General features: G+C 35.0%; 1 long non-coding RNA gene across 1 annotated transcript in view; it reads left to right on the forward strand.

The window, feature by feature from the left end:
• The first annotated feature begins 8,924 nt into the window (after positions 1-8,924).
• Positions 8,925-26,782, forward strand: part of LOC123799617 (uncharacterized) — a 222,639-nt gene continuing 204,781 nt past the window's right edge. The window contains exon 1 of the long non-coding RNA XR_006781663.2: positions 8,925-9,079. This is a non-coding gene — a long non-coding RNA (uncharacterized LOC123799617). The remainder of the gene's footprint in view (positions 9,080-26,782) is intronic.

The raw sequence follows: 26,782 nt of genomic DNA on the forward strand, positions 1-26,782 counted from the left end.
TCAAATATCCAGAAAACTTGCTTTTTCCTTTACTTTTTACCTCTTTTATGAAATACTACTGACTATTTACTCTTTCTATTGTAGCGACCTCTTTGAATCAATATTCTACCAGGCTGTTGTCCTATCGGCTGGTATTTGTCGTATACAAGATATGCAAAGGTAAGAGCAAAATCTTCTCTGGAAAACATGTAATTGAATACTACTACTACTACTACTACTGCAGAGAAGGAACCTGTTAATCCCATAAAGAGTATCCACATATATTAATAGGATTATAACTAATCCCATAATTACATCTTCTGGTAGAAGCAACTAAAAACAGTCAATTCCATAGACATAAACAGAAAAAGGTCAATTTCTGGTTTAATTTGCACGTTTTCAAGATCATTATTATAAATTGTTGAATTCTATCAATGCCTTAAAAATTTTCAAGATTTAAAAAGTGAATTCCCATCAATTCTGGTTTTTTCCTATTTTATTACATTCAGAAAGTTAATATCCGTCTATTAGATGATACATATAGATTAGATACATTAGGTTCTTCAGCTCACAATAGAAAATGAATATTCAAGGAGTAAGAAATAAAAGACTCAGTTAAATGCTTAATCAAGCAAGGAACATGGAGAATGCTGTTCCCTATGGACAAAAGGTTTCACTTCGCCTCTAGAATCTTAAAGCACAAATCAAAAAAATTCTATTGTTTCAAAGTTGAAATTTGAGTCAATGAAGCAAAAATGCAATGGTAAAGTAGAGAAAAATATATAAGATCTAGGAACAGAAGTCTTTTTTTGTTCCTAATTTTTTCTCCCTAACTAGCTATATAACCTTAGACATTTAATTAAGATATCTGGCCCTCAGCATTACCATGGATAAAACTCTAAATGTATAAAATACATTTTTTCCCCAAAATATATAACAAAAGGAAACAATGTAAACACTTCTTTAAAATGTTTTTCAGTTAGTTTTCAATTACCTTTATATGGATTGCTTTATTATAATACCATATGTGTTACTAAATTACATGGATTATATGAATTAGATTCCCAAAGAGTTTATAATTCTAGACTAGTTCAAGAAAAACATTTAACCCATCATCCACTTCCTCTGAATTCTTTGTTTAGCGCTTATCACCCCCACACTCAAAAATTTAAGATCCATTAGACCAGGGACATTATGGTTTTTGCTCATTGATTTTTCTGTTTCATAGACTGATGTATAAAATAATGTTATTGAGTGAAATATGTCATTCAGAATTCCCTAAATTATGCTACAGTAACTTAAACCCACAAGTCTTTGTTATTCAACGTGCACAAAAACATATTAAAGTTTTGTTCACACTACCTTTCCTCGGTGAGTTAGCAAGGGGTATGCCTAATGGTAGAGTTATGGGCTGTGTTGTGTGTCCTCAAATTTCAAGTGTTGAAGTACTAACATTCAGTATCTTAGAATGCAACTGTATTTGGAGATAGACCCTTTAAAGAGGTAATTTTCCAGCTTCAGAGTTTTCTTTTCCATACACTAGCAATGAACAATCCAAAAATGAAGTCAAAAAAATAATTCCATGTATAGTATGAGAAAGAATAAAATACTTAGGTATACACTTAACAAAAAAGTGTAATACTTATATACTAAAATGAAAAACATTATTGAAAGAAGTTGAAAACCTAGGTAAATGGAAAAACATTTGTATTCCTGGATTGAAAGTACTTAGGATAACGTATTATCTAAATTGATTTATAGATTCAGTGCAATTCTACCAAAATCCAAGCTGCCTTTTTTTGCAGAAGTTTATGAGCTGATCCAAAAATTCTTATGAATACATAAAGGATCTAGAAGAGCCAAAACAATCTTGGAAAGAACAAAACTGGAGGATTCATACCTCCCAATTCTAAAACTCACTAAAAAGCTACAGTAATCAAAACAGTGTGGTACTACCATAGGAACAGACATACAGACCAACAGAATAGAATTGAAAATTCAATAATACTCTTATACATTTTGTTCAGTTTATTTCTGACAAGGTTGTCAAGATCATTTACTATAAACTGAATGTTTGTGTCCCACTAAAATTTATACCCTGAAACTTAATCCCCAATGTGCTGGTATTTGGAGGTGTAGCCTTTAGGAGCTTGTTAGATCACAAAGGCAGAGCCCTTATGAATGGAGTTAGTGCCCTTAAAACAGAGACCCCAGAGAGCTCTCTTGCCCTTTCTACCATATGAGGTTACAGGGGACAATGATGGTGTATGAACAAGAAAGCAGACTCTCATCAGACAATGAATCTTCTGGTACCTTCATCTTGGACCCCCCAGCCTCCAGCACTGCAATAAATTTCTGATGTTTATAAGCCACCCTGTCTGTGGTATTCTGTTATAGCAGCCCAAACAGACTAAGGCATGATTTAATGGGGGGAAATGGTCTTTTTAGCAAATGGTGATGGGATAAGTAGATATATGCATGCAAAAGAATGAAGTTAGATCCCTACCTCACAATACACACAAAATTTAAAAAAAAATGGATGCAAGAGCTACAGTTAAGTGATAAACTATGAAAATTTGGAATAATATATATATATATTCATAAATCTGGATTATAAAATTGTTTCTTAAATATGACATGAAAAATACAAAGAAACCAAAGAAAAAAGATAAATTAGGACTTCATCAAAAAGAAAACCTTTTGTTCTTCAAAAGACAGTGTCAAAAAACTGAAAAGACAACTCCAAGAATCTAAGAAATATTTGCAAATCATATATGTGATAAGGATCAGACACTCATATAAAGAACTATTACAACTCAATGATAAAAAGACACATAATCCAATTAAAAATGGATTTGAATAGATAATCCTCCAAAAAAGATGGAGATGGCAAATCAGCACATGAAAAAATGCTCAATGTTATTAGTTATTAGGGAAATATAAATCAAAATCATAATATAATATATGTATTATATTATACACACTAGGAGAGCTATTATCAAAAGGCAAACAATAACAAATCTTGGGTGTAAGGGAACTGTGATCCTTATACAAGCTGATGGGAATGTAAAAATGAGGCATCCGTTTTTGAAAATAGTCTGATAATTCCTCAAAAGATTAAACAGAGTTACCATATGACCTAGCAAATCTATTCCTAGATATATACCTGAGATTTATAAACATACGCCCACGCACAGACAAAAACGTGTACATGAATGTTCTTAAGGGGATTACTTGTGATAGCCAAAACGTGGAAACAACCCAAACTTCATCAACTGCTGAATGGCTAAACAAAATATGGTATATCCATACAATGATTCTATTCAGCTATACAAAAAAGAATAAAGTAATCACTCATGCTACAACATGGAATAATCTTTAAAAAATCATTCACAGTGAAAGAAGCCAGACAAACAAGGCCATATATTATGTGGTTCCGATGATACAAAATATAAAAAATGGGAAAATACATAGAAAGGGTTAATTATTTGCATATTGTCTTTCTATCATCAGAGAGACAATGATCAGTAATAGACATTGTTAAAAGTTTCTGAACTGAGAAGTCTCATGGAGAAATGTTTTACATGTTGCTTTGTTTTATTTTTTAAAAGGGATTTTAAAAATTTACAAGGGAGAGAGAGAGAGAGAGAGATGGAGAGAGCGCATAAGTGGGGGAAGGGAGAGCGGCAGAGGGAGAAGTAGAAGCAGACTCCCTGCTTTTAGCAAGGAGCCCTGTATCTGGGCTCAATCCCAGGACCCTGGGACAATGACCTGAGCTGAAAGCAGACACTTAACTGACTGAGACACCCAAGCGCCCTTATTTTATTTATGTTGTGTTACTCTTTGAAAAATTGGAAAGAAAAAGGGAAACATTTCAAATGGAAACAATACTACATTCAAAGAATACAAAGTAACTAGATCAGTAGGAATTCTCAGTTTTTGGTCAGCTGAATAGCTACCTCAGATATGGGAAGTTTTAAAAAAAATGCAGGTACCTAGACCTAACCTAAGAGTTAATGAATTACAACTGATGTAAGAAGTTATGGTGGGGGTGTCCTGGGAATTTCCATTGCTGGAAATGTTTCCCAGGTATTTCTAATATGCAACAATACACAGGAATCACTCCTATAACCTGCCTCCTGGAGGGCAGATACCATGCTTTACTCATATGTTTATCTTTCAAACTCAGTCCAGACCAGTTTTTTAACAGAAGATGAACTAAAATTATCATTGTAACTTGATATACATGAATAGGTAAAAGTAAGTAACTCACCCGTTATTTAACTAGAAGGGTAAAATTATATTAAGGACTTTGACCATAAATAACTCCTTAATATTCAAGTTACTAAATGGGTAGCCAATCGCAAAATTTCTAGTGATCCTATCAAGTAACTCAACTTTTTTTTTTCTTAATCAGCAAACTCTATTGATTTGACTTCCTTTTCCAGATCTGAATCTGAGCATCTGTATACTTTATTAATGCTATTACCTTCCATATTTCAATGCAAGGCATTTTATGGGAACCTGTCATTAACCATATAAAAACTAATTGCAAGTTGTATGCTACATTAATTCTCCCCATAAACAAACATCCGAGAAGTGAAACATATGCTAATAGGGAACTGATAATTTTATCCACATACCTGCCAAGACAGATGGAAGGCACCTCAGACAGAATTTTGATAAGTGGAAGATTACAAGCTAAAACACTCTTTCATAAGGTCTTGACAAGTTCCATGGGATCTGCTGTCACATTTACACCGTCAGGTGCCACTTCCCTGCACCACCTTGCCTTTCAGTTTGAACCCATATTGTATTTCCTGATGAGATATGGGTATTTTAGGTAAAGGACAGGTTTGTCTGATAATTGCAATCCATATCAAACATACAGCTTTGATCCTTACATTCCTAGGCTAATAGTTGGTGAAGACATCACCTGGTCCTTCCTCCTGGATTTACACTGGTGAAAATCTATGTCAGCTGGCATAGATGGCTCTCTTCTCCTCCTTGGATACTTAAAATACACATTCTTTCAGTACTCTTTTAGACAATCTTTGAGTATTCTCCAAGGATTAAATCTCATATACAACTTGACTCAGATAAAGGGGCTTTCTGAGTAAGTGCCCTATACATATTTTCTAGGCCATGTTAGAGCAAACAGAATGATAACCTCTTCTCAGTTGATGGAAAAGGAGAACAAGTTAGGCCTGTCACTGTTTTCCCTTTTTATCATTGGAAACCTAAGGAAGGTAAAATGAGTCTAAGTCTATTCATGTTTTTAGCTTGACAAATTTGTCTATTATTTCTCTTCAAATAATTACTGATGGTTTGCCTGATTCTCCCCCCCTACCTACCAATCACCACAGGATTGAACAGTTTAGGGAAAATTGCTGAACTGGATTTTGATAGATAAATAAAGTAGCAAGGGTAAAAGGTAAAGGATAAATTAGGAACTTTACAAATTTCATTCGACCATTCTAAACATAACTGTTGAAAAGGCAGAAGTACCCAAACAGTGACTAATTATTGAGAGCTGGCTTGGTTTAGTTGAATGTTATAGAATATACATATACCCACATACTGCTTACCAAATATACACGTGCTCTTCCTCCATGCCCAGTCTTCTTGCGGTGGGGTGTCCATGTGACCAGCTCTTGCCAATTGAGAGAAAGTGACAAGTATCTCTTCTCGGACAGAATATAGAAAAGGTGTGTCTTCTCCAGGCACTCTCCTTTCTTTTTCTTGTCACTCTGGAAGACACACATGGAGATTGCAGAGTCCCCAAAAGGAGCATGGAATAAATTTCCATGGGCTAAGCTCTTGAGATCTGGGGATTAATTTATTACTTCAGTATAACCTAGTCTAGCCAAATTGACACAAATATATGTTGAATTTATAATTTAAAAAAACCCTGAGTTTTAGTCCCAGCTCCCTTATATTTTTTATTTCACTGATAGTATTAGGCAACTTCAGTTATTAACTTGTCCATAAAGTTACAGCTCATCAGATATCTTCTTTTTCTCCAACATTTCTCACCCTAAATTGTACTTAGTTTGCAGCCATATAACTAATTCTGTAATGGACTGAGAACGATAATGATACGCATTCCTTATAGTCAAAGGCAATAAAGAACTGGTATTCCTTCTTCTTCACTCTTTTCCGTTGTCATGGGGATACAGAAACCAAATGTTCCAAGTGGTATGAGCTCTAAGAGAATCATGGCTTGACCCAAAATGGACTCTGAATGATTGAGAAAGTATGCTTTATTATTAAATCCACTGAGATTTTATGATTAATTTTTAACCTCATTGTAGATTGGTCTATCTTCATTAATTAAAGGATCTTTTTTAATAGCATGCTTTGATTCCTTAGTAACTACCATATTTTCTAGAGCAGTAGCCCTCACAGTGTGATCAGCAGACCTGTGCTGTCACAAGCTGAGTGTCACCAGTTAGCAATTAGATAAAATAGAATTTGAGAGTAAGATTACAGACACTTTTTATAGAAACTGAATATATCCATGAATTTTAAGAGTGTGATCATGTTTCTAGTGATTCATTTTTATTGTATTTCACATGTTTATTGTATTTTATTCAGTCGTATTGTTCCACGACTGATTTCAGGAATAACTAGGAAACTGGCCTCTACTACACATCGGACACTTTGAAATGTTCAATGAATGAATGAAAATTCCTGTGTTCCTTATATAGAGACATGGTTTGGCTTGACTTTAAAATGAAATTTACCATTTTCGGCAAATGTGATATATATTCAACTGATGTAAATAATATATTGGAAAGTACATAGAAGAAAGCAAAAGTCACCAAAATTTCATTATTATTAACATTCTGGTGAATTCTAGATATCTACTTATACACAACTGCAGGCTTTCAAGCATATACTTAATTGCATTATAATAGACACATTTACGCACTATTCTTTTCAGTCAAATATATATCATGGACCAATTTACATGTCAATAACTTCAATTTTACTCATCATTATTAATGTATACCTAGTTTTTTATTGTATTCACGTACCATAGTTTTTTAATCCAGTCCCAAGTCAATACAAATTTTGGTTATTTCCAACCATTTGTCATCTGTGACAAATGGTAAGCCCATAAGCATACTTACACATACATATGTTCACATGCATATGATGTTCCTTAGGGTAAACTGCACAGTCTCCTGAAAATGGGTATGCCTATCTTACAGATAGTACTGATTTACGATATTTTGAACGAGGCCCATTTCTTGACCTTTTCTTCAAATCAGAATTTTAAATATATATTCCTCACATAATAGGGATCCATTTTCTTTTCCTACTCTTAGAAGTAATGTAATTCTTAGGGCCTGTATACATGTGATATGGAGTGGACTGCAATTACTATAATTTACTTTTATATTATTGGGAACATGCCAAGGACAAACCCAGCTGGCCAGTAAGGCCTGCAAAACCATTCTCTTGGATGGTTGTAAGTATATGAATTGGATAGTGGCTGTTTTGTATCGCTCCCTTGGCCAGCAGGTGTAATGGGATGAAACTAAATGTTCCTTGGTGAGCCCATACTTTTATGATCCATCTGTTCAAGCAGGAAGGAATGAGGCAGGTGGGATTCTTCATGCTAGAATAGGGCCTAGATACAAATGGAAACAATAATTTTAATAATCTTTGCAGAGTTATAACTCATAGTTTATAATTCATATTAAAATTACATTTCCACTGTCATGAAAGCTATGACTAAGAAGGGTGAATTTTAAAACAAAATTCTTTAACTTTAACATATTACACTTTTTCGTGAACTTTTTCACCGGGGGCGGGGCGGCTGAGGCCGGGGCAAGGCCTACCTGGCGCTGCGGTGGCCAGAAGCAGGGCACCGGTCCGCACAGCGGAGCTACAGCCGGTGGCGAGAGACACAGCTCGGCAGCCACGGCCTGGGTCAACAGGCAGTGACCGGACACAGCCGGCTCCTCATGGGGGGCCACGCACGTGCGCCACGACGCCGAAGAGAATGTGGAGCCTGACCAGCCTCAAGTGACCAGAACGCAGCGCCATTGGAGGAGTGAGGTGCGCAGTGCGCAGTTGGAGGAGTGTGTCCTGCCGCGCAACCGCAGACTGTGCGCATGGGCAGTGGCAGCTAGAGCGCCGCTTTATCTGCACTTGGCGGAGGCTTTGTTCCGAGGAGGAAGGGCCTTGGGGTATTCTGAGGAGCCCTGGTACCCTTGGTTTGTCGTGGAGCTCTGTGGAGGTGGAAACCAGCGCCAACAAAAGCTTCATGCTACAGGTCACAAGGGCCACTGCCTTCCGGCACAAAATCTGTATTGTGCCCAGTGACGCGAAGTAAAGCCAGGTTAACAGCCTCATCACAGAGCGGTCGGGCACCCCCATCTAAAAGGTAGCGGACTTTGGACCAAGCAAGGCCTGCATTGGGCTGGCTCCCCCGAGGCAAACAGGGCAATCAAGACAACAAAAATGTGAATGCGAGTAAATACCACCTGTCCTCAGCCTGTGGCTCAGACTTCCACGTGGCTTCTGACGTCTGGGACGGACACTGGACAGCCAAGTCTGATATCTTTACTCTGGGCATTAACACCTGGGCAGAGATAGAATCGCTTTCCTTGACTCTGAGACCAAGAAGGAGCTCTTGAGGATCTGTATCAAACAAGGGACCAAGGTGGTCCTTGTTGGTGAAGCGCTGCTTGAAAACTCAAAGATGGGTTGCACGTCTCTCTCTCTCAGAAACTCAGGACTTCCATGTCTGAGGGGATCGAGCAGCTCTTGAAAGATACGTTAGCTGCTAAGCCACAGGCAGGCCAGATATCTTTGAACTTGAAACCGGAATGGACAAGGTCGTGTGTGCTGCTTAAAATTCAGGACAAAGCATCTTGGGTGTTTTTAAACTAGGTGAGTTGTATTTTTGTTCTGCATGCCCCTCTATTGGACTGGATGCCTTATCCTGGGCCCTGGGATAGGCCCCGTGGAGTTGGGGAGAAATACAGGGCTGAAGAAAACTAAGTGAAAGTTTTCCCCCAATGTCCTTGAGAAACTAGGAATCGGAAGGTCTAGAGGAGTCTTTTGAGTGGTGGTTGCATCTGAGGTGAGTCTTTTAAGTTTTTTAGAAACTCTTTATCTTGTCGGCAGTTAATAAATGATTACTGTAATACCTGCGGACCAAAAATGCTGGGTAGTTGATATGACTTGAAACAACTTTTCAGTTAAAATGACCAGGAATTATCATCCTCTTGAAGTAGAAAAAGAGACATTATTTTCTTAAGGTTGCATAATACGTAAGGGATTCTCCAGATTCTTTCCTTCGCATTTCAGGGAGCTCTCTACAACTTTTTTTTTTTTTTTTTGGTGTTATATACACACAAGCATTCTGCCATTGTTTCAGTGGTATCTGGGAAAGGAAAGGAAAGGAAAAAGAAAGGCAAAAGGAAAGAAAAAGATTTGAAAAGAAATAGTACAAAGTTTATTCCATAGGAAGGAAGCATTTTATTTATTTATTTATTTTTGGATAAAGATCCATTTCACAGCTGTGAAAGGAATGATGGGAGGAATATATTTAAAGGAAGAAAGGAGGTTCCCAGTAGTTATAGTTGGAAAGATTAACAGGTTTTATCTGGAACCTGGAATCTTATTGTGGGACTACCTATTAGTTAAACATTAATCAGAGACTGCTTTGGTTCAACTTAATGAATGTCTGGGCAGCATGAAAACGAAAAAATGCCATCTAGCTCAAACATGGACATTCTAAATAAGGATTACCCAAGAAAGAGAAAGAAAATGAAGCAATTTCTCTTGTAACAATTTCATTCCATTTCAAGCCTTGCCTTAGTGTGTGTCTGTGTGTGTAGGTGCGTAGTAATTCACACCTTTGGTATTGGGGCTAGGACTGTCCTGGAGACTCTAGGACCTCAGAGACTGGACACGTTTTTAGGAAAGATGGAATTCAGCTTGTCTTCGTGACCTTTATATATAAAGCAGGGGTGTTTGTTCAGGAAAATAATTTTCTTCGGGCCAGATTGAAATGGCTTATGTAAATATTTAGGGCCCAGTTTTCCAGAAGACGGGCTGAGACCCTAATATTCTTTGAATCAGTACAAAATCCATAGAAAGATTTGTAGTTGATTCACCCTCCACAGGGACCCAGAAACTTCTTTTTTCCAGCTCTACAAAGATATAATTGGCATATAGCATTGTGTAAATTTTAAAGTATACAACATGATGGTTTGATACACAAAAAATTGTGAAATAGTTACCATAGTAAGGTTAGTTAAAACCTCCATCATCTCACATAATTGTGTTTTGTGGCAGAATATTTAAGATTTACTCTCTCAGCTATTATTAACTATTGTCACCATGCTATACATTGCCTCCCTGGAACTTATCTTATAACTAGAAGTTTCTACCCTTTGATTTGATTAGTATCTCCCTATTTCCCCCACCCCTCAGGTCCTAACAACCCCCATTCTATCCTCCATTTCAATGAGTTCAGCTTTTTTAGACTCCATGTGTAAGTGAGGTCATGCAATATTTGTCTTTCTCTGACTGACTTATTTCCTTTAGCATAACACTGCAAGGTCCATCCATTTTGTCACAAAAAGTAGGATTTCCTTTTTTTTTTAACTTTAATGGCAGAAAAAAATATATATATGTGTGGATGTGGAGATATATAGATATAAATATATCTCATTTTTTCTTTATCCATTCATCTGTCATTGGACATTTAGGCTTCCATGTCTTGGCTATTAGGAATAATGCTGCAGCAAACAGAAAGGTACAGGCTATCTCTTCAAGATCCTGGTTTTATTTCCTTGGGATATATACCCAGAAGTTGGATTGCTGAATCCAATTAGTTAGTTTTGTTAGGAACCTTTGTTAGTTTTTTGAGGAACCTCCATATGGCCATCTAGAGTGGTTGTACTAGTTTACATCCACTCTAACAGTTTGTAAGTGTTCTCTTTTCTTCACACCCTTGCCAACACTCCATTGTACTTTTGATGATAGTCACCCTAACAGATGTAAGGTATTATCTCATTATAGTTTTTATTTGCATTTCCCTGATTATTAGTGATGTTGAGCACCTGTTCATGTACTTGTTGGCATTTTTATGCTTTCTTTGGAAAATATGTGTATTTGAGTTTTCTGCTCATTTTTAAATTGGATTACTTTTTTAAAAAAAATGTGTGACTTCCATCTATATTTTGGGTATCAACCCCTTCTCAGACATATGGTTTGCAAATATTTTCTGCTGTCCAGTAGATTGCCTCTTAATTCTGTTGAATGTTTCTTTTTGCCGTGCAGAAGCCTTTCAGTTTGATAATAATCCTCTTCATTTATTTTTGCTTTTGTTACCTGTCCTGTTGGTGTCATATCTGAAAATTCATTGCCAAGACCAATATTAAGAGCTTTTTCTTATGTTTCAGTGCAGTTTCAGGTCTTCCATCGAAGTCTTTAATCTTTAATGTATTTTGAGTTAATTTTTATGAGTAAGTAATGTAAGCTAGGCTCCAGTTTTAGTTTTCTACATGTGATTATCCAGTTTTCCCAGCACCATTTATTGAAAGGACTAGCCTTTATCCATTGTACGGATATCCATTGTATGTTCTTGGCTCCTTTGTCGAAAATTAATTGACCATGTATGCATGGGTTTATTTCTGAGCTGTCAATTTTGTGTCCTTGGTCTGTGTGTCTGTTTTTATGCCAATACAGTACTGTTTTGATTACTCTAGGTCTGCATGGATTGGCCTGGATTCCGGGTGGGGGAAAGGGGGTTGATCAAAAGCAGGAGACCACTGATATGGGCCTAGCATCTGGGTCTGTGGAGCCCTGATCCATGTTGGGGGAGGTTGGGAGCCAGCCTGGAACTTGGGACTGCTGGCAACAGTCTATCACCTGGGCAGGCCTGGAGCCTTCATCCATGCAAGCTACTGAGGCAGGGAAGGAGCCTGGGAGACTGGCCTGGTGATGGGGCAGGCTGGGAGCCTGGGACCACAGACACTTGCTTGGACTTGGAACCATGATGTCCCTCCTGGTGCTAGGGTAAGCTGGGAACCTGGGGTCACAGGAGCCAGCCAACAGGAGCTTTGCAGGGCTGGCGCAGAGGTCCACGGTGAAGTCAAGAGGAAGGCACCTCTCTCCATGCTGGGCTGACAGGGTTTGGGGTATGGGTCACAAGGGTCATGTGGAACTGTCTTTCCTACTCTCTTTAATGTGCCTTTTCTTATTTATGTGCTCCATCCAAGTGCTGTCATCTCTCACCAGGAATCCTTAGCAATTATGAAGGTAATTTCCTGTGCGGGTGTTTATTCAAATGGATGTTCTGGGAGGAGCGAGTACTAGAAATTCCTATACTACCATCCTGCTGACCCCAGATACTGCCCCCCCCAAGTCTGGATGAACTCATTCACATGGTCCATGCACATTCCAATTTTTGTTTTATGCCTGGAGCATCTTAGATACCTAGATACACATTTTAACATTTATGACTCTCCCCCATGTGCCACATCTATAGAACAGAAAACACTATTAAATTGATCATAGTATCAGTTAGGAAAAGATTAAAGTGTAATATTCATGTTATATCACAAGTTGGTTTGGGGGTAGGGCTAGTGGGAAATCAATATTAAAGCACGTAGCTCTGACTAGAAGGGGGGAAATGCTCAATAGAAATTCTGAAATAGCTGCAAACCAATGAAAGCTATTCTTAACAACTTACTATATCAGCCTAAACTGTCTTTATGATAAATTTTAGGTATATAACTGCTGTTTGTTGGAGCATATAATGTAGGTAAAGTCTTTATCTTTTAAACATTAATAGCCATGCATAAACTTTCTCTGACTCCTTAAAACCTTTTTCAGACTTTGATGAAGCTCTGTCCATACTCTTCATCTCCTTTATAACTGTGTACATTTTGATATTTCCCTTCCCAGAATGGATAGTAACAAATTTTCAATCTGTTCTAAGCAAAAATCTGTCCTGTCTTCATCATTATAATAACCTTGCTCTAGCATTCTCCATTTTTATATGCTCTTGCTATGGTCTTGCTTAGAGCCTGAGAATGACAGACCCACCAACAAGTGTCCTGAGTAACTTTCTTGCCTTGAACAACAAAGGGAAAAAAAAGTCACAAAATGAATCTATACCATATCCTGTGGTTGGTATCCAAATGACTGTGCTTGGATTGAATTCTGAGGTTCTGGAAAGGTTTCCTTTCTCTTCGCTGCCTTAAATTGTTTGGAATTATGATCAAATCAGACTAAACATTAAAACCAGAGCATTCCAGGGAACTCAATTCAATCCCAGCCCTCTATTTTTCAGGAATAGCTTTTTTGAAGAATGGTGCGGCTTTGGAATCTGTATCCAGATGGCCATGCAAAATGAGGAGAACTTGTCTGATAATCTCAGAACTTTCTAAAATGTTTGTTTTGAGTACTAATAAATTTGTAAGGTTGAACATGTGACAGTGGAGAAGGCACAGACAGCTTTTCTAAACTGATTCTCACTTGCATAAGAGAAAATTGTTTGCCATGTGACTTTTAAAAACCATTCCTTGATTTTATGAAGCAAATATTTCTTTTACCAAAAAAGGATTGCTTATCATGCTGTGACCCTGAGTTTGTATTCTCCTCAAATGATTCTTCCCTTCCTGGATTAAGGGGTTAAGAACACACAGAGACATGATATATTAATTTAAAAGTCAATTCTAAAAGGCCATAAATGGATAAAACCCTACCCCACCTTTTTTTTTTTTTTTTAAAGATTTTATTTATTTGACAGATATAGAGACAGCCAGCGAGAGAGGGAACACAAGCAGGGGGAGTGGGAGAGGAAGAAGCAGGCCCCCAGTGGAGCAGGGAGCCTGATGTGGCGCTCGATCCCAGGACCCTGGGATCACGCCCTGGGCCAAAGGCAGACGCTTAACGACTGAGCCACCCAGGCGCCCCCCTACCCCACCTTTTGATTTGAAAAACCCTGTACCTGTATTGGTATGACACCAAAAAAGCCAATATCCTGCAAGAGAAATGATCAGATTCTCAAGTTTCATATACCCTATTAGAGTAACATATATGGCAAAGCTTATTTGTAAAATGTGAGAGAAAGAGGTTTGATGTCTAAATGGAAAAAAAAAAAAAAGACTACAAACCATATCTCTGGCTTTAAATAATTAGTCCACCTCCAGGGTGAATCTCTCTTCATGTCCACTCCTTTCTTTTTTCTTTTTTTTCCAAGTTATGAGACTTAAATCATTAGAGTCTTATCTCTCCAGTGATATGAAGTTGTTTCTCCTTCGAATATAGATGGGCAGTTAAGCTGAGCAGGAGGCGTTCATTCTTTCTTTGAAAAGAAATTATAATTATGATGCTTATTGGAACTGGACTCTCAAACTCAAAGAACCCAGCTCACTGCCATAAAGATAATAGAAGACTGGGTGAATTGAAGATTGGGTGAGTTGAGTCATAAAATCTTTGGTTAGAAAAGAAATGGCATCCATATGCAACAGGTACCTAAGGGATTGAGTGATAGTGATGTGTGTGTGTGTGTGTGTGTGTGTGTGTGTGTGTGTGTGTGTGTGTGTGTATGTGCATGTGTTTGTGTGTGTGAGATTAGAATATTATATAGCAAATATTCATCACCTCCCAGTTGACCACAGTGGAAGTTGCCACTGATGTTGGGTTTTGCAAGTAATTTACTTTAGCCGGTAGAATGTCAAACAAACGGAAGCTCAAAATGGATATGCAGCTGTGCTTCCTTTTTCAAGCTTCTGTGTTTGACCATAAGCACATGCTTCAAGCGAGGGCTGGTCTGATGAGGCTAAGAGTTACCTAAAGCAGATCGTGATCCTACATGCAGCTTGTAACCTAGCACAGTAGAGTTGTTTAAACCCATAGGTACGTGAGTGAAATTATTATTATTGTATATTTCTCAATTTTGTGGACTTTTTGTTATATATCATTATTGAAAATAATGTGAAAATAGCTACTGTGGTGTATGTGTTTATTTTTATTCTCCTTCCAATAGCATTTTCTCACACTGATTATGGTAGTGATTGTCAGCATTGACTATGAGTCAGATAACCAATGTTCAAATTCTTGCTCCTCTGCTTATTATTGCCTGTTTGGGGGTTTAACCTGATTTTGCCATAGAGTTCTAATTCATAAATCCCAATCTACCCTGTGGAGTTTGTGTGACTGTTAAGTATGACAGTGTATGTCAACTTATAAGCAAAATATCTGAAACAGAGGATGTAACACATAGTTGTCATAATTATCATTTTAATTGCTTACACTTAGTGTATAAGCATATGGAGTTAAAATATATTTATTTTAACACAGCACTACACAAGATGCCAAATGCTCTGAACTCTCAGTTACCCATCTACTGAGTGAGGCATTTGTGTGCATGTATGTAGTGTCAACCAACAGCTATTTCAGTTGCAAGAATAAGGCCCAGGAGAGGTTACTATGCATTAAAAGACCACTTTTAGCAGATTGAATTCATTTACATAGCAGCAGACATGTCAAACCAGGCCAATTTTGCTATCATAAAATTTAGATTCCAAGTCCCTTCAAGAGAGTAGACATGATATCACCATACCTCAAGCCTAAGTGATACATTGGAAGTACATTCAAAATATGTTTTTTTTTTTCTTACTGGAAGAGGCAAGTCAATATTTAAATATTCTTCTTTTGGTATCTTGTTAACTGTTGAATGGATCATTTACGGTATTTCGTTTAGTCTTATAGGATTTCTAATTATGAATTCTTGAAGGAGTTTAAAGACAAAGCAAACTAAAAATTCCAAATTAAGTAGAAGTTGAAAATTCATCAAATCCTAGTTTCAAATACCATTTTACCTTCTTCTTGTTAAAATTTGTTCTAATATTTCATGAATTCATCACGTAATAGAACTCCTAGTGGAAATGGGGGGGAATGATGGCTAGATAGCTACCAGTTATTAGGTATATAAGATATAGCAAAAAAATTGGTGAGCATATGGAGATCAAAGGAGGATATGGGGGCAAGGATGAGTATGGTGCAGTGATAACGTACCTAAGCAACAGAAATTTTCATTGTTCTTTGTAAACTTTATCCTTTAGGCTAACAAGCGAAGTCATACATAAATTGATCCTAAGATAATCAATTTATGCATAAAACTATATACATAGCTTTTAAAAAATAGTAACAATTTATTTCTGCAACATGTTACTAATTATGTTCTGTTGTGATTATTGATCTGTGATGATTATCTGTTGTGATTGGATCTGTTGTGATTAATAATTTACTGTAAAAATATTTTTCTTTTTTAAGTTTTTAATAGACTTGTGCAAAAAAAAATCCTGAGTTGCCATATACAGGTTATCCCCCAATAATTTCTCCATAGTTACTAAATTTTGTAATAGTTCGATACATTTGTTACAATTGCTAAACCAATATTAATATATTATTAACTGAAATACATGGCTTACATTAAAGTTTATTCTTTGTGTTGTAAAGTTCTATGGGTTTTGACTAATAATGTTATGTGTCCACCATTACAGCATAGTACAGAATAGTTTCACTGCCCTAAAAATGTCCTTTGCTCTACACATTCATCTCTGTGCTCCTTGTTCTGAATCCCTGGAATGAACTTCACTGTATCTAGTTTTGCCTTTTCTAGAATGTCATATAGTTGGGATCATAACCTATATCATTTTCCAGACTGGCTTCTTTCACTAAGTCAAATGCATGTAAGGATCCAACGTATATTTTTGAAGCTTTAGAGTTCATTTCTTTTTTATCACTGAAAATGCTCCATTGTATGTACGTGCCATAGTTTGTTTATTCAGTCATCTATTTAAAGACATCTTGGTAGTTTCCAAGTTTTGGCAATTATGAATAAAGCTGCTATAAACATTCATGTATAGATTTTTATGTGGACAAAGGTTTTTAACTTATTTGGATAAATATTTAGGAGTGTGATTTCTGGATCATATTATAAGCCAATATTTAGCTTTATTGGCTGCCAAACTGTCTTCTAAAATAGCTGTACCATTTGGCATTTCCACCAGCAATGAATGAGCATTCTTTTTACTCCACATCATCACCAACATTTGGTGGTGTCAGTGTTTTGGATTTTAGCTATCTAATAGGTATGTATTGGTATATCAGTGATGTTTTAATTTGCATTTCCCTAATTACATATGATATTGAACACCTTTGCATGTGCTCATTTGTCATCTATATGTTTTCTTTGATGAAATGTCCAGTTCTATTGCCCACTGTTTTAATTGTTTTCTTATTGCTGAGTATCAAGAGCCTTGTATATTTTGAAAACCGGTTGTTTACCAGATATGTGTTTTGAAATATTGTTTCCCTGTCTGGAGATGGTCTTTTTGTTCTCATAACTTCTTTTGCAGAGCAGAAATTTTAAATTTTAATGAAGGACAACTTGCCAATTATTTTGATGAATCATGCATTTGGTGCTGTATCTACAAAGTCTTTGCTAACTTCAAGGTCACCTATGTTTTTCCCTGTTATATTCTAGAAACTGTATTTTTCTTTATATTATATTTACATCTGTGATCTGTTTTGTGTTAATTTTTATAAAAGTGTTAGGACTATGTCTAGATTCTTTTTTTTTCCTTAAGTGTGGTTATGCAGATGTTTTAGCACCAATTGTTGAAATTATTAATCTTTTCTCATAGATTCATCTTTGCTCCTTTGTCAAGGATAAGTTGACTGTATACGTGATTCTACTTTTGTGCTCTCTGTTCTGTTCTGCTGATCTGTTTGTCTTTTCTTTTACCGTTGACACAAAGTCTGGATCACTGTAGTTTTATGGTAAGTCTTGGAGTAATTTAGTCAGCATTGTGTTGGCTCTTCTGGGTCTTTTGTTTTCCCATACAAACTTTAGAATTAGTTTGTTGATCTTCACAAAATAACTTGCTAGCATTTTGACTGGGATTGTGTTGAATCTGTAGATCAAATTAGGAAGAATTGATATCTTGGTGTCTACGTTCGTGGGATATCACTCCATTTATTTAAATATGTGATTTCTTTTATCAGAGTTTTATAGTTTCCCTTATATAGATCTATAATCTTTACATGCTTTGTTAGAGTTGCAACTAATTACTTCAGTTTTTGTTGTTACTAATGTAGTGTTGTGTTTTTAATTCCAGATTTAAATTGTTTGTTGTTGCCATATGAGAAAACAATTGACTTTTGTATATTAACTTTGTATTTTCTAACTGTGCTATAATCGCTCATTAGAACTTGGAGGTTTTTCTTTTTGTCAGTTCTTTGGAATTTTCTACATAGATATATCATTTGCGAACAAGATTTATTTCTTCTTTTCTAGTCTTATGTCTTTTATTTCCTTTTCTTGTCTTGAATTAGCTAGGACTTTCAGTACAATGTTGAATAGGAATGGTGAGATGGGTCATTTTTATCTTGTTCCTGATTATAGGAAGAAAACAACTAGTTTTTTTTTTTACCATTAAGTATGTTGTTAGTTTTAGCGGGTTTTGTTTTGTTTTGTTTTGTTTTGTTTTGTTTTGTAGATGTTCTTTAGCAAACTGAGGATGTTCCTTCTATGCCTGAGCTGCGGAAAGTTTTTATGTGAGTAGGTAATGAATGTGTCAAATGTGTTTTCTGCATTTATTGGTATGAAAATATGTTTTTTCTATTTAGCCTATTTACCAATAGGTAAATGGGTTACATTCATTGATTTTTGAATTTTAAACCAGCCTTGCATACCTGGAATAAATCACATTTGGACATAGTATATAATCTTTTCTATATAATGTTGGATTTACTTGCTAATATTTTGTTGAGGATATTTGCATCTACATTCATAAGAGCTATTGGTCTATAATTTTTCTCCCTAGTAATGTCTTTTTTTTTGTTGTTTTGTTTTGGTGTTAGAGTAATGCTGGCCTCATGGAACATGTTATTAAGTATTCCCTTTGCTTCTATTTTCTGGATGAGATTGTAAGAGAATTGGCATTATTTTTTAAGTATTTCATAGCATTCACAGTGAAACCATTTGGACCTGGTATTTTCTGTTTAGGGATGGTTAGTATGTGTCACTTCAGTTTCTGTAATATATAGGCCTCTTTAAATTATCTATTTCTCCTTGTGTCCCTTTCAGTAGATCATGTCTTTTAAGGAATTAGTTTATTTAATCTAATTTACCACATTTGGGGGTAGGAATTGTTCATAGTATTTCTTTATTATCATTTTAATGACCATGAGATCAGTTTTTTGGCCCCAATTTCATTCTGATATTAATAACTGTGTCATCTTTTTTTCCTCCTGTTTAGTTTAGCTGAAGTTTTATCAATTCTATTTATCTTTTCTAGAACCAGCTTTCAGTTTCCATGATTTTCTCTATTAAATTCCTGTTTGCAATTTCATTGATTTCTATTCTAATTTTTTGTTATTTCTTCTTTTTCTGCTTACTTGGATTCAGTTTGCTCTATATTTTCAAGTTTGTTAATGTTGAAGCTTAGATTATTAATTTTTGTATTTTCATTTTTTCTAGCATATGTATTTAACATAAATTTCTCTCTGAACACTGATTTTGCTACAACATACAAAATTTAAAAAGTTGTATTTTCATTTTCATTTACTTCAAATAGTTTTTGTAATTTCCTTGATACTTTTTCTTTTACCCATGTATTACCTCAAAGAATATTTTTTAATATCCAAATATTGAAATACTGGGGGATTTTCTACCTTCTTTCTGTTATAGATATCTAGTTTAATTCTGTTGTCATCTGAGAATGTGCTTTATATGATTTTTATTCTTTTAAATTTGCTAACCTGTGTTTTATGTGCCAGGATCAGTCCACTTTGGGGAATGTTCTATGTGAACTTAAGAAGAATATATATTTTGATGTTGTTAGATGAAGTATTTTATAAATGTCAGATTCGGTTGACTGATGGAGCTGAACACTTCAACTATATAGTGATTTTCTGTCTGCTGGGTCTATCAATTACTGATATTGGGGTTTAAATTCTTCAATTATAATAGCGTACTTGTCTATTTCTCCTTTCAGCTCAATCAGTTTTTCCTCACTAATTTTGATGTACACATGTTGGATGTGTACACATTAAGAATTGTATGCCTACTTGAGGAATTGACTCTTTTATCTTATGTGATACCCTCCTTATGTCTGATAATTTCCCTTGTGCTAAAATCTGCTTTGTCTGAAATTAAAATAGCTAGTTCTACTTTCTTTTGATTAGTGTTAGTATAGTATATTCTCTGTTCCTTTACTTTCAATCTATCTTTGTTTATTATGGAATTGTATTTTTTATAGACAACATACATTTGGATCCTTATTTAACCCACTCTTGATAGTTTTTGTAATATATATTAAGACCATTCACATTTAAAATGATTTTTGATGGAGTTGCCATCATCTACCATATCTGTTACTATTTTCTATTTGTTGTCCTTGTCTGTCTTCTTTCTCTTTCTTTCTTTCTTTCTTTCTTTCTTTCTCATTCATTCATTCATTCATTCATTCATTCATTTTGCTTTTAATCAACCAATTTACATAATTTAATTTTCTTGTCTCTCAGGATATTGATCATGTTGATCGTACTTTATTTTTTTTTCCAATTTTTTTCCTAGTGGTTGCTGTACAGTTTGCAGTATATATTAATAACTAATCTAAGTCTACTTTCAAATAACACTATACCACTTCATGGTTAGTTCAAGTACCTTATTACTTGAGTATTCCAAATTTCTCTTTCTCATGCCTTATAACGTTGTTATACACTTCACTTAACCATAAGCTTATACTCATCTAATATATTGTTGCTATTATTATTTTGAGTTTTTAAATTATTTTTGTTTTTTATTGCTATTATTATTTTGAATGAACTGTTCTCTATAACGTTTAATAATAAGAAAAATAAAAATGATTTTCATTTATTCATTCTCACATGCCTTTCCTTTCTTTACATAGATCTGTGTTTCTGACTTAAATCATTTTCCTTCTTTCTGAAAAATTCATTTTAATGTTTCTTGCACATCAGGTCTACTGGCAACAAATTCCTTCAAATTTTGTTTGAGAAAGTATTTCTTCTTCACTGTTGAAGGATAATTTTGCTGGATCTAGAATTTTAAGTGTTTATCTAGTTTTCACATTTACCTACATCATTCCTCTCTATTCTTGCTTGAATAGTGCCTGAAGAGAAGTCTGATGTCATTCTTATCTTTGTTATTCTATAGGTAAGTTATTTCTCACACTTGGTCTTGGCTTCTCTACATTTGCCTCTTTGTCTTTGATGTTCTGAAGTTTGACTAGTCAATTTCTAGGTGTAGTGTTTGTTTGTTCATTTGTATTTTTCCAGTGTTGTGTAAGATTCCTAGCACTGTATCTGTCAAAAATTATAAAAATTCTCAGCCGCTCTTACATCAAATATTTCTTCTTTTTTTTCTTCATCTTCCTGTATTCCCATTATGTGTATGTTATACCTTTTGTAATTGCCTCGGAGTTCTTAGATATTTATTCCATCTTTTCCTTTTTTTTTTTTTTTCCGTCTTTTTCTTTGCATTTAACTTTGGGAAGTTTCTGTTACATCCTCAAGCTCACTGATTCTTTCCATGCCTATATCCAAACTACTGATAAGCCTATCAACAGAACTTTTCATTTTTGTTATAGTGTTTTGTAATTTCTAGCCATTCCTTATGATATTCTTTTAGCTTCCATCTCTCTGCTTACATCACCCATCTCTTGCACATTATCCACCTTTTTCAGTAGAGCCTTTATCGTATTATTCATAGTTATTTTAAGCTCTTGTTTGATAATGTGAAAATATTGGTCATATATGGCTCTGGTTCTTTTAGCATGACTTGTAATTTTTTGTTGTTGAAAGCCAGGCATGATGTATAACGTAGAGGGAAACAAAGTAAATTGGTCTTTATTGCCTGGTTTTATGTTTATCTGGCTTGGAGTTAAGCTGTTAATTGTTTGCTGTAGCTGTAGATGTTAGAGGCTAAAATTACCTCTGGAGACCTAGTGTTTGTTTCCTCTGCTGTCTTGTGTTTCCCTAAGGGCTTCTTAAATAGGGTCTGAGTCTTGCAGTTCTATTCAGCTGTAGTCTCTCATTATTATACAGGAACCCTGTTGTTGTGATAGTAAAATGTAGGGAGTGAGGAAGCATTCTGTAATCCTGTGATTAAATCTCATGTTTTATTGAGTCTCTTCACCTGTGCTGTGACTCTCTAAGTACTGGTCAGCTTCCTATTTACATGAGACGGGAATACTAGAAGGGGCTGGAGTTGGGTATTTCCCTCCTCCCCACATTGGATAGGTACTAAAAAATAGTTTCGCTTGAGTGCAAGCATTTGATGAGGAGTAGAGAAAGCTGCAGTGTTGTTTCAAATGGCTGCTTTTTTGTCTCTTCCTTCTGAAAGCAGGAAGTAATTTTTCTCCAAACTTTATAATGAGAATTCGGTGGAGCTCCTGGAGGAAAAACTCACAGGAGTGAGGGGATTCCCCCAAGGCAGGGCCTCCACAAGTTTTTATTTCTCAAGCTAGCCTATACTCAGTCTCCAGCAGTCGCTCAACTTCCCTTTAAATATTCCTACTTGATGCTGGCTCTAGTGGTGGTTTCTGCTCTCGGTAAGATGTAATTCTCTGTGTCTACCTATCTCTCCAGTTTTCAGTAACTTGTCCTATCACCCTAATGTGCTGATGGATCTCTAGAAAGGTTATTGATTTTCTGTTTTTAAGCCTTTTTTGTTATGGGAATAGAAGTGATGTCTTTTAAGTTCTTTGTATGTCAGACTGGAAATCAGAAGTGCATTTTATTTAAATATAAAAAGAAAACTCTCAAAAAAACAAAAACAAAAACAAGGGAATCACAGAGTGTGGAACAACATTTTAAAGAAGAAAAAAAAAAACACTCTAAGCCTGTAAATTCTATACCCAACAAAAATATCTTTTAAAAAGAAGGCAAAGGAACATTTTCAGAGATAAAAAGCTGAGAGTATTTGACAGCAACAAATCCGTACTTCAAAACATATTAAAATAAGTCATTCAGGCAAAGAGAAACTGTTACCAGATTTTAAAAAATGGATTAAGTTGCGACAGAAAAGGTAATTAATTGAATAATTATTTAACATTATTTTTCTTTTGAGATAAATATTTTTGAAGTATAGTTGACTATTTAAACAAAAATTGCAGTGTATTCAGGTTTATAACATATATATAAATAAAAAGGTATAAGAACAATAGCATAAAGGCTAGAGGGTGAGACATGAAGTGTAGTTTTATATGGTTCTTAACTATGTTTGAATTTATACAGTGTTATTGAAGGTTGGCTTTTGATAAGGTAAGGATGTCTATTATAAATTCTAAAGCAACTACTGAAGTATAAAAATCCCAAAGAGTTATAGTTATTAGATTAACAGAAAGAAAATAAAGCAAAATAATAAAAGACTAAATCCAGATAAAAGCACATTAAAGAAGAAAAAATATTTTAAACTATAAAACAAATAGTTACATGACAGATTCAAACTAACCACATCAATTGTAATATTAAGTATAACTAACAATTAGAGATTGATTGATTGGTTAAAGAAGCAAGGCCCAAGTTAATACTGCTTACTTTGGAATATAGTTTTAATATAAAGGCATAAATAGGTTAAAAGTAGGATGATTAAGAATGACATATGTTAACACTAATAAAAGGAAAGCTTGAATGGCTATATTAATATACAAAATGAGTTTTTCAGTAAAGAATATTATGTGAGATAAGGGAAGTCATTTCATCGTGATAAAAGTGTTGGGTTATCAAGAGAGCAAACAAATCCTAAATATTTATGCAATTAATAATAGAGCTTCAAATACCTGAAGTAAAACCTTAAAAACTGCAAGGAGAAAAACAAAACAGAAGTAAAATCACATGATAAGATTTCAGTATCTATCTCTGAAAAATTAATGTAACATAGAAAATTAGTAAGAATATAGAAAATTGGAATAACAATTTCAGCAAACTTTATCTAATAGAAATTTATAAAATACATTGCACAACAACAGTAAATGGATATTCTTTTCAAGTCCGCATGGGACATTTACCAAGAGAGAACATATTCTGAGTTACAACAAAAGACTCAAATTTAAAAGGATTTAATTCATACAAAGTATTTTCTCTGACCACAATGGATTTAAATGGAAATATTAACAAAAGATCTCTGAAAAATTACCATATATTTGTAAACGAAATAAAACACTTGTAGGTAAGCTGTGTTCCAAAAATGATTCATAGAGGAAAATAAAAAGCATTTAGTACTAAATAAAAATAAAAATATAACACATCAAAATATGGGATGCCACTAAAGCAGTATTTAGTTGGAAATTTATAGTCTATCAGAAAAAAAAAGGCATCAAATCAATGAACTAGAAAAAGTAAGAAGAAGAAGGTAAAAACATAGATAAAAGCCAAAATTATTTGGACATAACCCAGAGAGACAATAAAGAAAATAAATGAAACTAAAAGCTAATTGTTTGAGAATATCAGTAAAATTGATAAATTTCCATTCACACTGACCAGTAAAAAAAAAAAAAATGAGTGAAGATACAAGAATAACCCCTAGAATTATAGAGGAACATCATTACACAATCTGCAGATATTAGAAAATAAAGGTCTAATATAAATTAATCTATGCCAATACATTCAGTTACTTAGATAAAATGGACAAATTCCTTGGATGATACAATTGAAACTTAAGAAGAAATGGCCTTAATTGTTCTATAACTATTTTTTTAAACTCAATATTAGTAAAGACCAAGCAAACAAACAAAAACTTCTCACAAAGAATACTCCAGACCCAGATGGCTGCACTGATGTATTCTACCAGATATTTAAGGAAGAAATAATAACAATTCTATAATAAATGTTACAGAAAATTGAAAAAAAATTTGGTATGAGATCAGAACATGTGGACTGATATAAATCTTCGTCGGCTCCCTCACTTGTGATATCTGTCACTGACCATTGATGGACGAGAATTCAGATCACATGGCTCACCTGCCATGCTGGCATGACAGTCCAGATTTGTCACTTAGAAAAGAATGCTGGTCTGGCAGATTCACATGAAGTCTCAGTTTAGAGGGATGTTGGTGTCCAAAAGATTAAATATTGAAGGTTAACATTGTGCATATGCAGAGATTTAATACCAAATGATTTCTACATGAAATGAAATTGTTTTCCCTACCCATCTCAGGTTCGTAGGGTGAAAGAGTGGGCTCTGCCTTCAAATCCTGAATCAATTTGGTAATCTAAGCTGGTGTCAGTTGAATAGAAATAGAAAGACGGAATGATTGAAACTTGGCATAACTTCTAATCAAATAAGATATCCTACCTCACTTGAATTTCTTTTCTGCAATGGGAATTTAGACTTTTAGAATTTAGAGGTTTAATTAGAGTAGGAATAGATTATTGAGGAGACTTGGAAGAACCAGGCAATAAAAAGGGTACGAATGCTGACCAAGCCAAGTTTCAAATTGGAATCTATCCAGCATACAGTCACACTACTTTGTAAGGACGCCCCACACCCAGCTCAGTTCTAGTTAATGTAACAATTTTTGTAAAAACATGTTAGCGTCAGGTGACTCCACTCTCCACCAGTGGTTGTGCCAGTGGTGAATACATGACCCAAACTGAGGAAGGGGGCATTTTTTTTTTCCCTTAACTCCAAATGACTGCATGGTCCTGGTGCCTACCATGTCAGCAACACAAAGCTAACTGTAGGTTTATGTTTTAGGAAGTGAAAATAAGACCCCCTTCAGGGACCCCATTTGATAGCCTGTGGCCAACAGATGTAGTTCTCTCCCCTCCCTGCAGATGTAAATATAGATATATGCAGAGTGAAAGAAACAATTTTTTATTACTTTATTTTTAGAGTAGAAGACCTTCACCTGTTTAAACATCTATTTAGGCATAATTGACAAATTATATGCTAAATGTATTTGAAATATGCATATGTATTTATTTTACTATAAATAAATATATATGTACATTTACATCTATTTATCTATTGGTCTATCTATCTATCAAGGGGGGGACTGGACATCATCCTAGTTCACCTTGGGAATCCTTCTGTATTTTTACCTCTTGGCTTTCATGGTATTTCTTTTTATTCTTACAGTTCTTTATGATAAATTAATCTGTATGTAAGTTACCCAGACTGAATTTTGTTTTTGTCACTAAGGCTTTAGACTAAGACAGGAATGTTTTAACATTTAAATGCTACAATAATTTACCATCAGGAGAAACACAGTTCAGATTCACATGTACTCTCTGTGATAGATGACTAGTTAATTTCTTCTTCAGTGCTCCCAGGGCCTAAAACCTAAGGCTGTGAAGCCACTATGTCAAGAATCAATATGTTTAATTAATGCAACCCTATAATTGCTGAAAATACTTTTTTATTTTTAATTAAAATTTATCCCTGTGTAAATTCAGTCCTTCAGTCTTAACTCATAATCCCTTAGAATTATCACAGAATATGGCAGTGAGTAAAAAATGTGGACTCTGGCTTCAGATTCAAGGTCAGACGTTTCCTAGTGTTGTGACCTTGGACAAGATACTGCACTTTGTTCTACCCTGGTTTCTGGGTTGTTGTGGTGATTGAAAGGCATAACGTAGGTAGTTTACTTGAATCAGTCTGTTTACTAAGCACTATTCTCTGCTTCAGATTGATCGATAATCAGAAGTGTTTGGGGGATATTTTGGTAAGTTTTTATGTTATTAACTATTATTTGATAGTTGAAACAGTCCCACTTTTTATTCC

The sequence above is a fragment of the Ursus americanus genome, chromosome 7 (assembly GCF_024610735.1).
Source record: "Ursus americanus isolate L20-20 chromosome 7, mUrsAme1.1.p, whole genome shotgun sequence".
Lineage (NCBI taxonomy): Eukaryota > Metazoa > Chordata > Mammalia > Carnivora > Ursidae > Ursus > Ursus americanus.